General features: G+C 36.9%; 1 pseudogene; it reads left to right on the top strand.

Moving 5' to 3' along the window:
* LOC106736099 (cyclin-dependent kinase 1-like) overlaps nt 1-1,079 on the top strand; it is a 2,754-nt pseudogene extending 1,675 nt beyond the window's left edge.
* Nucleotides 1,080-12,181: the final 11,102 nt, after the last annotated feature.

The following is a 12,181-nucleotide window of genomic DNA, read 5'->3' as shown; positions in this document are numbered from 1 at the left end:
AAATCAAGTTACAAAAAAAAAAAAGTTTCAGAAAAAAGAAAAATCCATTCAATGACCGCAGTAAGATAGATAGCCCTAGCTAGGTGCTACTTTATAGGATGCCTAAAGTTAGATTGTGTTCACAGAAATATATGTATCAGCTGTGTTTGCTATGAAAATATTTAAATTAATTAAGATCTTTAGTAATTCAATAAAAAATGGGGGGAAAACAGTATAGAAAGTAAACAGAGATACCAGAGACAGTGTAGGAAGAGAGTAGGAAATGACAGAGGGTAAGAGATAGGGAATCAAGGATGGGGGGAAAAATAGGCAAAACATACAGGAAACAAGAAATGGAAAATTATTTGGTGACAATAACATGTATGTTGATGAGCTTGATTGAGACAATATACAGTGTACTCGGGATGGAAAATCTCATTTTGTATGCTGTAATGATGTACAGTGAATGAACGTAAACAAATTAAAATAAGACATTTAAAAAAAAGAAAAAAATGAAAAATTAAAAAAAGAGTTATTTGTAACAAATTCTAAAAGAGATTGTATTTTGACACTCTAAAAGAGTTCTTCACAGAGAGTTAAAACCTCAAAATCTATTGATTGATGACAAAGGAACAATTAAACTAGCTGATTTTGACCTTGTCAGAGCTTTTGGAATACCAATTAGAGTAAACACACACGATACACATGAAGGTAGTGACACTGGTACAGATCTCCAGCAGTATTGCTGGGGTCAGCCTATTACTCAACTCCAATTGATATTAGGAGTATAGGCACCATATTTGCAGAATTAGCAACCAAGAAACCACTTCTCCATGGGATTCAGAAATTGATCAACTCTTCAGAATTTTCAGAGCTTTGGGAGCCCTCAATAACAAAATGTGGCCAGAAGTGGAATCTTTACAGGACTATAAGAATATATTTCCCAAGTGGAAATCAAAAACTTGGATGAAAATGATTTGGATGTGCTCTCGAAAAATGTTAGTTATGACCCTGACAAATGAATTTCTGACAAAATAGCCCTAAATCATCTGTATTTTAATTATTTGGACAATCAGATTAAGAAGATTGTAGCGTTCTGACAAGAAGTTTCCACATGATGTATCAGGCACAGTGAGTTGTACTTTTACTATAAACTCTATTTCTGTCATGTATATTTTTCTTTTCTTTGTTGTACAACTTAAGTTGTACTTCATTCTCTGAACTTCAGAAGTATAACTTAAAAATGTAAATATTGTTCTATATGAATTTAAATATAATTCTGTGTATGTTTATAGATATCACTGAAACATGTTTGTTACTATAATAAAACTATAAATCTAGAAAAAAGAAAAACATGTGTGGGATGTGTGCATGCCTGCCCAAAATTCTGAAAAGAGAAGTGAAGGAGAGAAGATTGTGGTGTGACCATACCCCATGCGAGGTGTTTTGTCACTTTTCTCTCTCCATCTCTCTCTTACTCTCTAATGAACACAAGTAAGTACAAGCACCCTCTACAAATTAAGTTTAAAAAAATTCTATCTATTGCATTGTAAATAGTCAAGTTAGGGGGTAACCTAATGCTTTTTCTCTGTTTTCTTCCTTTTTTAATTTTATGCACACTTATTTATACTGAAAAATATACATTGAGTCACTTTGGAAATATTCTGGCATTACCTAAATAATGTGAAAGAATATACCCTTTCATTCAAAGGAATGCCCACAAAGATGTATATATAATATCAAGTGTACAGTCATCTATTAACAGTAAAATGTATACCTACTGCAGCAGGTTGAATAGTGGACCATCAGAGAGTTCCCTCTACAACCTACAAATGTGGCCTTTGGTAAAAAGGTTATTACCGGACCAAATAAGTTAAGGATCTTGTGATAAGATTGTCCTTGGGACCAGCAGTTAGCGTAATGTCTATGTCGCCGGACTCCCACGTAGTCGACCGCAGTTCGTGTCCCGGATCCGGTGGCTCGAAACTCATGCCGGGCGCGTGTGCGTGCGTGCCAAGATCCCGAGAGGAGAAGGGAGGAGAAGGGATTGCGGCGTGGCCATCCCCCCTGGGGGGTGATTTCTCACTTTCTGTCTCTCTGTCTCTCTCTGTCTGTCTGGTGAGCGCACGTGCCCTATAGCGAAAACTTCTCAAAAAAATTAAAAAAAAAAAGATTGTCCTTGAATATAATGGGTCTTATTTCCAGTGATACATCTTTATAACAAAATGAAGAGGAAAACACACAGATATACAAGAAAAAATCCACATTTGGATTTCACTTTGTTTCATTTTTAAAAATTTTGCCCTAGGATGTGTATGTGTGCTCCCCAGAGACAGAGAAGAAAGTACCCCATGGGAAATGGCCATGCTGCAATCTTTTCTCCTTCATTTAGCCTTTCAGGATTTGTGGCATGCATGTACACATGTCTGGTGTGTTTCTGAAGCAACCAGGTCTGGGACTCAAACTGCACAGTCAACTTATGTAGGATCCAGCTGCCTTAATCACCACACTGGACGGCCCTTAGAAGCCCATACTAAGACGAAGGCAGAGACTGGAGTGATGCATCTATCAGCTAAGGAATGTCAGGAATTGCCAACAGCCTACAGCGACTAGACAGAAACATGAAACAGATTTCCCATGAACCTCCAGAAGAGAACCCTCCTTACATCTTTTGGCTTCCCAAACTATGAGAAAAGAATTGTCCATTGACCTAATCCACACAATTTGTGGTAATTTGTTATAGCCGAAACTAAACTGAGAAAAGTAAAACATATCGGCTTTCACCTTTAAAAAATAAGCTTCAACATGAGCCCTGTGCTTCTCCCCAGTAGTGTCCCCCTTTACCGCAAGTGTTAATAACTCTCCTATCATGTATAGCATAGATAGATGGATATATGAATCCATAGGTACATAGATCATGGATGGAAGAAAGAGAAATAGAGATCATTTAAATTATATTGTTTGGGAGCCAACAGGTAGTATAGTGGTTAAGGTGCGGGACTCCCACTTGGCCAACCATGGTTCAAGCCCCAGACCTGATGGTTTGAAACTTATACGAGCTGCAATTCTGTGCATTCTCAAAATCCCAAGAGGAGAATGAAGGAGATGGGGTTGTAGTGTGGCCATTGCCTCTAGGGGCGTGATATATCTCTCTGTGTTTCTCTCTATCTCTTTGGCGATCATGTGTACCCTATAGCAAAAATTTCTCTAAAAGAATAAAATGAAATATATTGTCTGATTTTGCATGTTCTTATACTTTCTATAAAATGGAACACTATATTCACTGTATATTTTTCTAACTTGCCCTTTTTGTTTAATACTATGTGTGAGATCCTTTCGTGTTGCACGTTGGTTTAGACAGATGTAGTTCATTTTTATTGATTATTTTTCTATTGTTTATTCTGTTATTGATGGGTATATGAGTTATATCTAGTTTCTATGATGAAAAATGTTGCTAAATGCTTTCATGAATTATGCTTCCAGGTTCATATGTTACCTGAGGAAATATACGTAGCATCTGAAATAATAGACTATAGGGCATGTTCTTTTATTTTTGGAGAGGTTTGTGCTATAGGGTACGTGCGCTCACCAAAAAGACAGAGAGAGACAGAAAGCAAGAAAATCACCCCTCAGGGGTGATGGCCACACCGTAATCCCTTCTTCTCCATTCTCCTCTCGGGATCTTGGGCATGCACACACATGTGCCCAGCGTGAGTTTAAGTCACTAGGTTTAAGACTTGAACCACAGTTGACTACATGGGAGTCCAGCAACATAGCCATTATACCAACTGCTGGTCCTGGGGCTTGTTCTTTCCCATTATTTAAGTAATGCCAGAATGTTCCCAAAATCATTGAATCAGTGTTTACCCTAATCAGCACTATGGTTTTACCTGTTGCTCCAATGTGCCAATAATTGTCACTGCCTAGTGTGATTTATACAGAAAATTTTCAACTAGAAAAATGTCAGTTCAACATCATTAAATCTTACTGTTATTATTATTTAAAAGCCAGTACTATTTCAGGTCAGATACTTTTGGAGGAACTACCGTGTGTTACACCTGTATAAAATTCTATTTATTCGCAAATCTTCCATGAGAAATACATTTTCATCATACATTTACAATTGATAAAACTAGGCTTACAGAGATTGCTAACTGGTAAGCTTATACAGTAGTTGGTAATAAGCATTCTATCTAATCCAAGTATGTGGGCTACTTTTCATCTTTCAGTTATACCCACCCAATGTTTAAAATTTGTAAAGTCATAGCCAATGTCATAAACAAAGTTACTAAAAACAGAATTCAAAGAACTAAATTAGAGTGGAAAACTGGCATTCATTTTAGCTATTCATGATGTACTGTTGACAAAGAAGAAATCCATTTTTAATGCTTCAGCATATCGTTAGGGAGGCAAGCTGACTGAGTGAACCAAGCATGGCATTTATCACTGAACCCCGATAAGGAGCCACTGAGTTGTGGTATTCTATGACCTTCTTCCTGACAGTCCCTGGCAACATATTCAATTACTTAAGCAGTCTTTTCAATATCATTTAAGCAAGTCAAGTTTTTCCTGTGCCACTTTAATATAGAAAGAAAAAAAATGGATGCTCCAATAGTAAGTAGCATTCTAGATGTAGAGTCTTTCTTTCCTTAGATTCTATCATTTCTGGCTTTATCTGTACCCTGACAGTCCATTTTGAAGCATATGGTCATGAAAATAAGATGAAGATTAACAATCCATGTTTAACATGGTCATATAAACAGTAAGTGATTACCTGCTTCACACTTCTCACTCCTTAAGATTTCAAGGCAAGTAATAAAAATAAGATGTCCTTGTACAAAATAACACCTAACCCCTGAAATTATGTCTGTACCCCACCAGATTCGACTTAAAAAAGCAATTGAAGATAACATGAACCATTGAAAAGAGGAGAGAAAATTTGCTTCCAGCTGTTGAGTAGATTCTGTAAGTACTCACTGATAACTGGTAGCTCCCTTTGGATAAGATTTGATCCCATCTCTATTTCTAGGGTTGTACAAAGGCTGGATTCAGAGTCCTAGTCTATTCGCTCTATTATACTCATGAGACCATCACTAGGCAACGTGACTAGGGAATAGCCTTTACTGAGACGAAGATGTTCAAATCCTACTTTAAGGAGATATTCGATGGCATAGATGTAATTTTACTGTTGAGATAACCCCACTAATAGTATATGATGACATAATTCTTTCTGAATATATTCGTACTATGAGGATGATGCTTGTCCTTAGTGACTTCATCACAGGCTTCAGTCCTGTATGAGGAACTGCAATTGTCATTAATAGTCATAGTGCTTATTATGTCCTGAATTTAAAAAGCAATCACTATACTTTATTTAGACAGAGAAATAATAATTATTATACATTTTAATGATTATTTTATGTACAATTTTGTGACTTTGTAATTACTTAATATGATAATATAATAATTTCATTGCCAATTTAATATTTGGTGACAAGGTAAAGATTAATGACTAAATTATATGCTTAAACTTTATTAATCATGCTTTTATCTCTTTAATTTTTAACCAGAATCTTTGTATTATTGAATTGAACATCTTTTATATGTTTTTGGTATATCTAATTGCATGATTTCTGCTGTTTTGCTAATTTGAAGTGCTGAACAAGGATCAATTATAGCTTATTCTGTGGGAAACTTTAATCTTGTGTATAAATATAGCAATTTCTCAGAGCATCCTTCCTCATGTGGTTTCCACATAGATTATTGTATTCTATACACTTGAAAAAATAACCTAAACATACTCTTTATACACTTGTTCATTGGATTGTTGGTTCCAAACAATCAAATTAAAATGTTTTCTTCTTCCTTAAAATAGTCCATCTAACTTTTTAAAGATATAATTACTGAGTCCAGCTACCTGCTGGTTAACCAGCAGGTGGTTAAGGCACTGGACTCCCACATGGCTGATCACAGTTTGAGTCTTAGACCTAGTAGCCTGGAAATCACACCAGGTACAAGTGCATGCACATCCAAAATCCTGAGAGGAGAATGGAGGAGAAGGGACTACAGCATGGCCATAGGGATAATTTCTCCCTTTTCTTCTCATTCTCTCTCTCTCTCTCTCTCTCTCTCTCTCTCTCTCTCTCTCTGGCAAGCACACATGCCTTAAGGCAAAAGCCTAAACAAAAAAAATTAAAAATATAATTACTAGAACTAGCATGAAGAAATGGAAGAAAAAGAAAATCATTTTCCTTATTCATCATAATGTGCTCCAAATAACTTAATTGATTATGTTTTTAGATTTTTTTTTCAGGTAAGCTGCAGCCACAATGGAAAGTAATTCTTGGGATTTTGACCACCGAAGCCCCCTCTGCCCAAACTTCTCCCTCCTGCTCCCCACTCTAGCCAGGAGCCAGGTTAGAACACCCTGCTCATTCTCTTTGTCTCTTTTTATCTCTCTCTTTGTATTTTTAATTTTTTGAAATATAGCACTCTGCTGCTCTTCTGTCTTTCTAATTCTTACCTTTTCTCCTGTCCCCATAGGATAAGCCAATCAGCACCAAACTATATTTGAGTTCTCAGTGGCCCCATTTGCTCAGGTTTTCACTTTTTGACAAAAAAAAAAAAAATGCCTCTATTTTTCTTATTGTTTTTGTCTTTTTTTCTCTTCTTTGTTTTTTCTATTCATTTTCTTTTCTTTTTACCTTTATCACTTTTCTGCTTAGCCTCCATACACTGATTTTCTAGACAGGCCTTGGTGCTCAGTAGCCAAATATCTGAATACTTTTAGGGTCAGATTAATCCTCAATTTTCATTGAATCAGTTGTGCAAAGGGAGAAAAATGGTACTGTGTACAGACTAGAGGTCACCTCCTTCTGCATTCTTCTGACTTCTCAGATTTAACTCCAAAAAAATAGGAAAAAAAGCATATAACCCACCAGATGACCAGAAACCACTATAGAGGCACAAGAAAAATGAGAAACCAAAAAATATCTCTCCTCTTATGAAAAAGAGTAACTCCTCTTTCTCCACAAAGAATAAAAGAGAACTCATGGAAATGTCAGATAGTGTAAAATATTCATAGTGACAAAGCTAACAGAGATGCAAGAGACGAGAAACAATGAACTCTAGAAGATGCAGCAGAAAACAGACAAGTTCCAGGAGGTGAGGAAGTTTTTGCATGATCTGAAAGAGGAAATACACTTCATAAAAAAGAATCAAACAGAACTGTTAGAGATGAAAGCTGTAATACAAGAAATCAAAACTTCCGTTGAAAATATCAAAAGCAGATTAGATCATTCAGAAGATGGGATCTCAGACGTAGAAGATAGAACCTCTGATCTAAAAAAATTCACCAAAAAGACTGATAAAATAACCCAAAAGAAATGAGAATAACATCAAGCAATACTAGATACCACTAAACAGTCAAATATCCAGATCATCGGTATTGCAGAAGGTGAAGAAACTAATAAGGACATTGGTAATTGATTCTATGAAATCCTGGAAGAAAACTTTCCAAACCCAGAGAGGCACTCAAATATCCAGACTCAAGAAATACAAAGAACCCCACATAGAATCAACCCAAGAAGATCTTCCCCAAGATACATCATAGCCAGATTGATCAAAACTACAGTAAGAAATAATATTCTAAAATTGGCAAGAAAGAAATGTCGAGTTACTTTCAAAGGATATCTCATTAGAATATGTTGGACCTCTCATCGGAAAAAATGCAAGCAAAGAAAGAATGGGAAAATATATTCAAAGTGTTAAGTGAAAAACAATTTCAACCAAGAATACTGTACTGGGCAAGATTATCTTTCATAAGAGAAAAAAAGACAAAAACATCCTCAGATAAACAAAACCTAAAAGAATTTATCAACACCAAACCAACTCTCCAAGAAGTGCTAAAGGGAGTGCCATACCAGGAAAACTAAAGTTGGATACACAGAAATAAGAGTACAAGAAACAACCAATGTGACCAGCAGTTAGTGTAATGGCTATGTCGCTGGACTCCCATGTAGTCGACCACAATTCGCGTCCTGGACCCTGTGACTTAAAACTCACGCCTAGCGCGTGTGCATTCGTGCCCAAGATCCTGAGAGAACAGAGGAGAAGGCATTGCGGCGTGGCCATCCCCCGGGGGTGGGGGGGTGATTTCTGGCTTTCTGTTTCTCTGTCTCTCTGTCTGTCTGGTGAGCGCATGCACCCCATAGCAAAAATCTCTCTCGAAAAAAAAAAAAAAAAGAAAAGCACATCTTAAAAGTCTAATGGTAGGGACAGATCTAGAGTTCAATGTTAACTTCCAGAGTTTAAATGGAAAGATCAGACCACAGTAATAACTCTGCAAATTCAGTAGGAGAGAGATTAATTACCTGAGTCTGAACTAGTAAATAGAATTTTTTTTTACTTTATACAAAAAACATTACTGATTTGTAGTCCTTTCAGATTGCCCTTTTTTACCTAGTAAAAGGCACTTCAGTTTCCAACATATCTTTTAAAAGCTTAATAACTCATTTCTTTTTAGCACTGAATAATATTCCATTATCTGAATGGAGCAAAGTTTGTTTCTATATTCACCTACTGAAGGATATCTTGATTGCTTCTGAGTTTTAGCAATTATGAAAAAAGCTGCTGTAAACACTTGTGTGCAAGGTTTTGTGGCCACAAGTTTTCAACCCTTTTGAGTACATACCAAGAAATACAATTGCTGAACTGTATAACATGTTTGGTTTTGTAATAAACCACCAAACTGTCCTTTAAAGTGACTGTCCATTTTGTATTTCTGCTAGCAGTGAGTAAAACTTCTAGTTCCTTCACGTTCCTGACAGCATTTATTTTTGTCACTATTGAGGAATTTTGTCATTCTAATCAGTGTGTACTATTATCTTACTGCTGTGTTTTGTTGTTGGTGGTGGTTTTTGCTTTGTTTTTTGTTGTTGTTTTTGTTGTTTGTTTTTTTGGTTTGTTTGTTTTTGTTTTTTAGTTTATTATAGAGAGCACATACTCACCAGAGAAAGAGAGAAGGAAAGTGAGAAATCACCCCCCAGAGCAGATGGCCATGCCACAAACCCTTCTCATCCATTCTCCTCTCAGAATTTTGGGCATGCTCACACATACACGTAGAGTGGTTTTTGAGCCACCAAATCCAAGACTTGAAACATAAAGTTGGCCATATGGCATCCAGCCACCTTAACCTCCACACTCCTAGAACCTGCTCACCTCTCTCATTCCTGTTTTAATTTGTATATCTCTGGTAACAGATGATGTGGAGCATCTTTTCATAGGCTTATTTGCTGGGTATGCATCTTCCTTGGTGAGGTATCTGTTAAGATCATTGGCCCATTTTAAAATTAGGTTATTGTTTCCTTACTGTTAATTTATAACCTTTATCCTGGCTTTAAGTAAATTTCTCTTAACATTTTTTTTATTTTGATCTATTAAAACTAAAACCTTTTTTAATTAAAATATGCATTAAAGGGACCATCAGTTGGCGTAATGGCTATGCCACTGGACTCCCATGTCGTCAACCACAGTTTAAGTCCTGGACCTGGTGGCTTAAACTCATGCTGGGCATGTGTGTGTGCATGCCCAAGATCCCAAGAGGAAAATGGAGAAGTGATTGTGGTGTGGCCATCCCGCCAAGGGGTGATTTCTTGTAGACTGCATTGATGTACAGTGAATGACTGCAAATAAATAAATAAATAGAAAGTAAATTGTTTATATTTTTTTAAATATTAGGGCACATACCTTGAAACAAAAGATGAAATCAGTGCCAATTCAAAATATAGTCATTTTATTACCTATTAAATAGCTTTGCATTATTACTCTCAAATGTCTCCAATTTTTTCATTTTTATTTTTAGTGAAAAATAGCATCTTTTCATAGGCTTATTTGCTGGGTATGCATCTTCCTTGGTGAGGTATCTGTTAAGATCATTGGCCCATTTTAAAATTAGGTTATTGTTTCCTTACTGTTAATTTTTTAGAATTACTTTATTTAATTTCATTTATTACTATAATTTACTTTGATCAGAGAGAGAGAATGAGAAAGCAAGCCACCAGGTCTGGGACTCAAACCATGGCTGGCCTTGTGGGAGTCCAGTGCTTCAATCACCATACCACCTGCTGGCCCCCTGAAGTTTTATTTTACTGTTTAACTTTATTAAAAAAGAATAAAAGGCTTTGACCCTTAGAAAAAAGTTACTTGTATTGTTGGGGTAATAATCCTCTATCAGATGTATGTTTTAAATCATTTCTCCCAGTCCATGGCTTATCTTTTCATTCAAAACATGAAAGTTTTTTAAAAATGAAATAAAGAAACTTTAGAAAAATGTATTGATTATGGGGACCAGCAGTTGGCGTAATGGCTATGTCGCTGGATTCCCATGTAGTTGACTGCATTTCGCGTCCCAGACCCGGTGGCTTAAAACTCACGCCGGGCGCGTGTGCGTGTGTGCCCAGGATCCCAAGAGGAGAATAGAGAAGGGATTGCGGCGTGACCATCCCCCCTGGGGGGTGATTTCTCGCTTTCTATCTCTCTGTTTCTCTCTGTCTGTCTGGCTAGCGCAGGTGCCCTATAGCAAAAACCTCTCAAAAAAAATAAAATAAAATAAATAAATAAATCATTTTTTTTTAAATGTATTGATTATGGAACATGTTGGTGAATGACCTTAAATGGCTCATCACCCTACTTGCCCACTACTAACTGTTTTCTACCTGTAGGGCTAGTCAGTAACAAAGAAAAAGAAAAAAAGAAAATCCCTGTACTAAATGAAAAATGAAATACATATTTCAAAATATTTAATCCATGAAACAATTGTGTGAGCTAAGTAGATAGCATCATCCTTACTTTTAAAAACTGGAATTTGGGGGACCATAAGATGGCATAATGGTTATGTTACTGGACTCCCACATAGTCAACCGTGGTTTCAGTCCCAGACCCAGAAGCTTAAAACTCACACCTGGCATGTGTGTGTGTGTGTGTGCCCAAGATCCCAAGAAGAGAATGGAGGGTAAGGAATTGCAGTATGACCAGCCCTCCAGGAGGTAATTCCTCACTTTCTAGTTCTCTATTTCTCCGGAGAATGCATGTGCCCTATAACAAAAATCTCCCTTTAAAAATAATAGGGGATAGTACTTAGAATAAAGCTACTCTAGATGAAGCAAATAGTACAATGAGCAAGACAGAAAACTACGATTCTCATGGAGCTTACTTTCAAGTAAAGGGAGATAAGTGACAGAAACACATAAACTAAAGGAAAACGTTAAGGGTGATATATGCAATGAAGAGAATTTCAGTAAGCTGAGGTGACAGGGTGTAAATTTTGAACTAGTTGGCCATGAAAAACCTCTTAGAGGAGGTGACAAGAAGTGGCCTGGGTGTGAGAATCCTAGGCAGACAGGAGTTTTGTCCCAAGTGTCCTCAGACGGGAGAGAGTTTAAAACAGAGGTGAGAAGTGTAACATAAAGTCACGGAGACTGAAGAGCGTGGACACGAGGATTTGTGAACAGTGATGAGAAGCATAGAGTTTAAATGTGCTGGAAAGCCAGTGAGGGATTTTAAGCAGATGTATGGTATAATGTGATTCGTATTTTAGAAGATGACTCCTCACTGAGCAAGACTGTAAAGAAGCAAGTTAGGAGACTATGTGGTAAATCAGGCAAAGGTAATAGTGACTGCTCCAGGGCACCCAAAACAAAGTCCTGTGGTTCTCTAATCTCCAGTTCAGTTTCAAGTACAGGATGAAATTTTAAAAGGGCCAAAAATGGAGATCTAGGAGCAAGAGGAAGAAACTAAGGAAATGTGGAAGTCAAGCTCTGATTATTGCTATTATAATTATGAATTGAGACCATGCATTGAGCAGGGCCAGGAATTGTTCTGAGTATTATCGCCCGTGTTCCTCAAATCAACTCTATGAGGTAGACTGTTTCTTAGGGCTACCATATGAAGTATCACATACTGTGGCTTAAAACAATGGAAATGCAATTGCCTCACAGTTCTAGAGGTTGAAAGTCCAATATTAAGGTGACTAGTTCTCTTTCTTTCTTTCTTTCTTTCTTTCTTTTTCTTTCTTTTTTGGAGAGGTTTTTGCTATAGGGTACGTGTGCTCACCAGAGAAACAGAGAGAGACAGAGAGACAGAAAGCGAGAAATCACCCCTCACGGGGGATGGCCACACTGCAATCCCTTCTCCTCTGTTCTCC

Source organism: Tupaia chinensis, unplaced genomic scaffold (genome assembly GCF_000334495.1).
Source record: "Tupaia chinensis unplaced genomic scaffold, TupChi_1.0 Scaffold000636_1, whole genome shotgun sequence".
NCBI lineage: Eukaryota > Metazoa > Chordata > Mammalia > Scandentia > Tupaiidae > Tupaia > Tupaia belangeri.
Note: the sequence above shows the minus strand (reverse complement) of the source record. Positions and strands in the feature narration are given on the sequence as shown.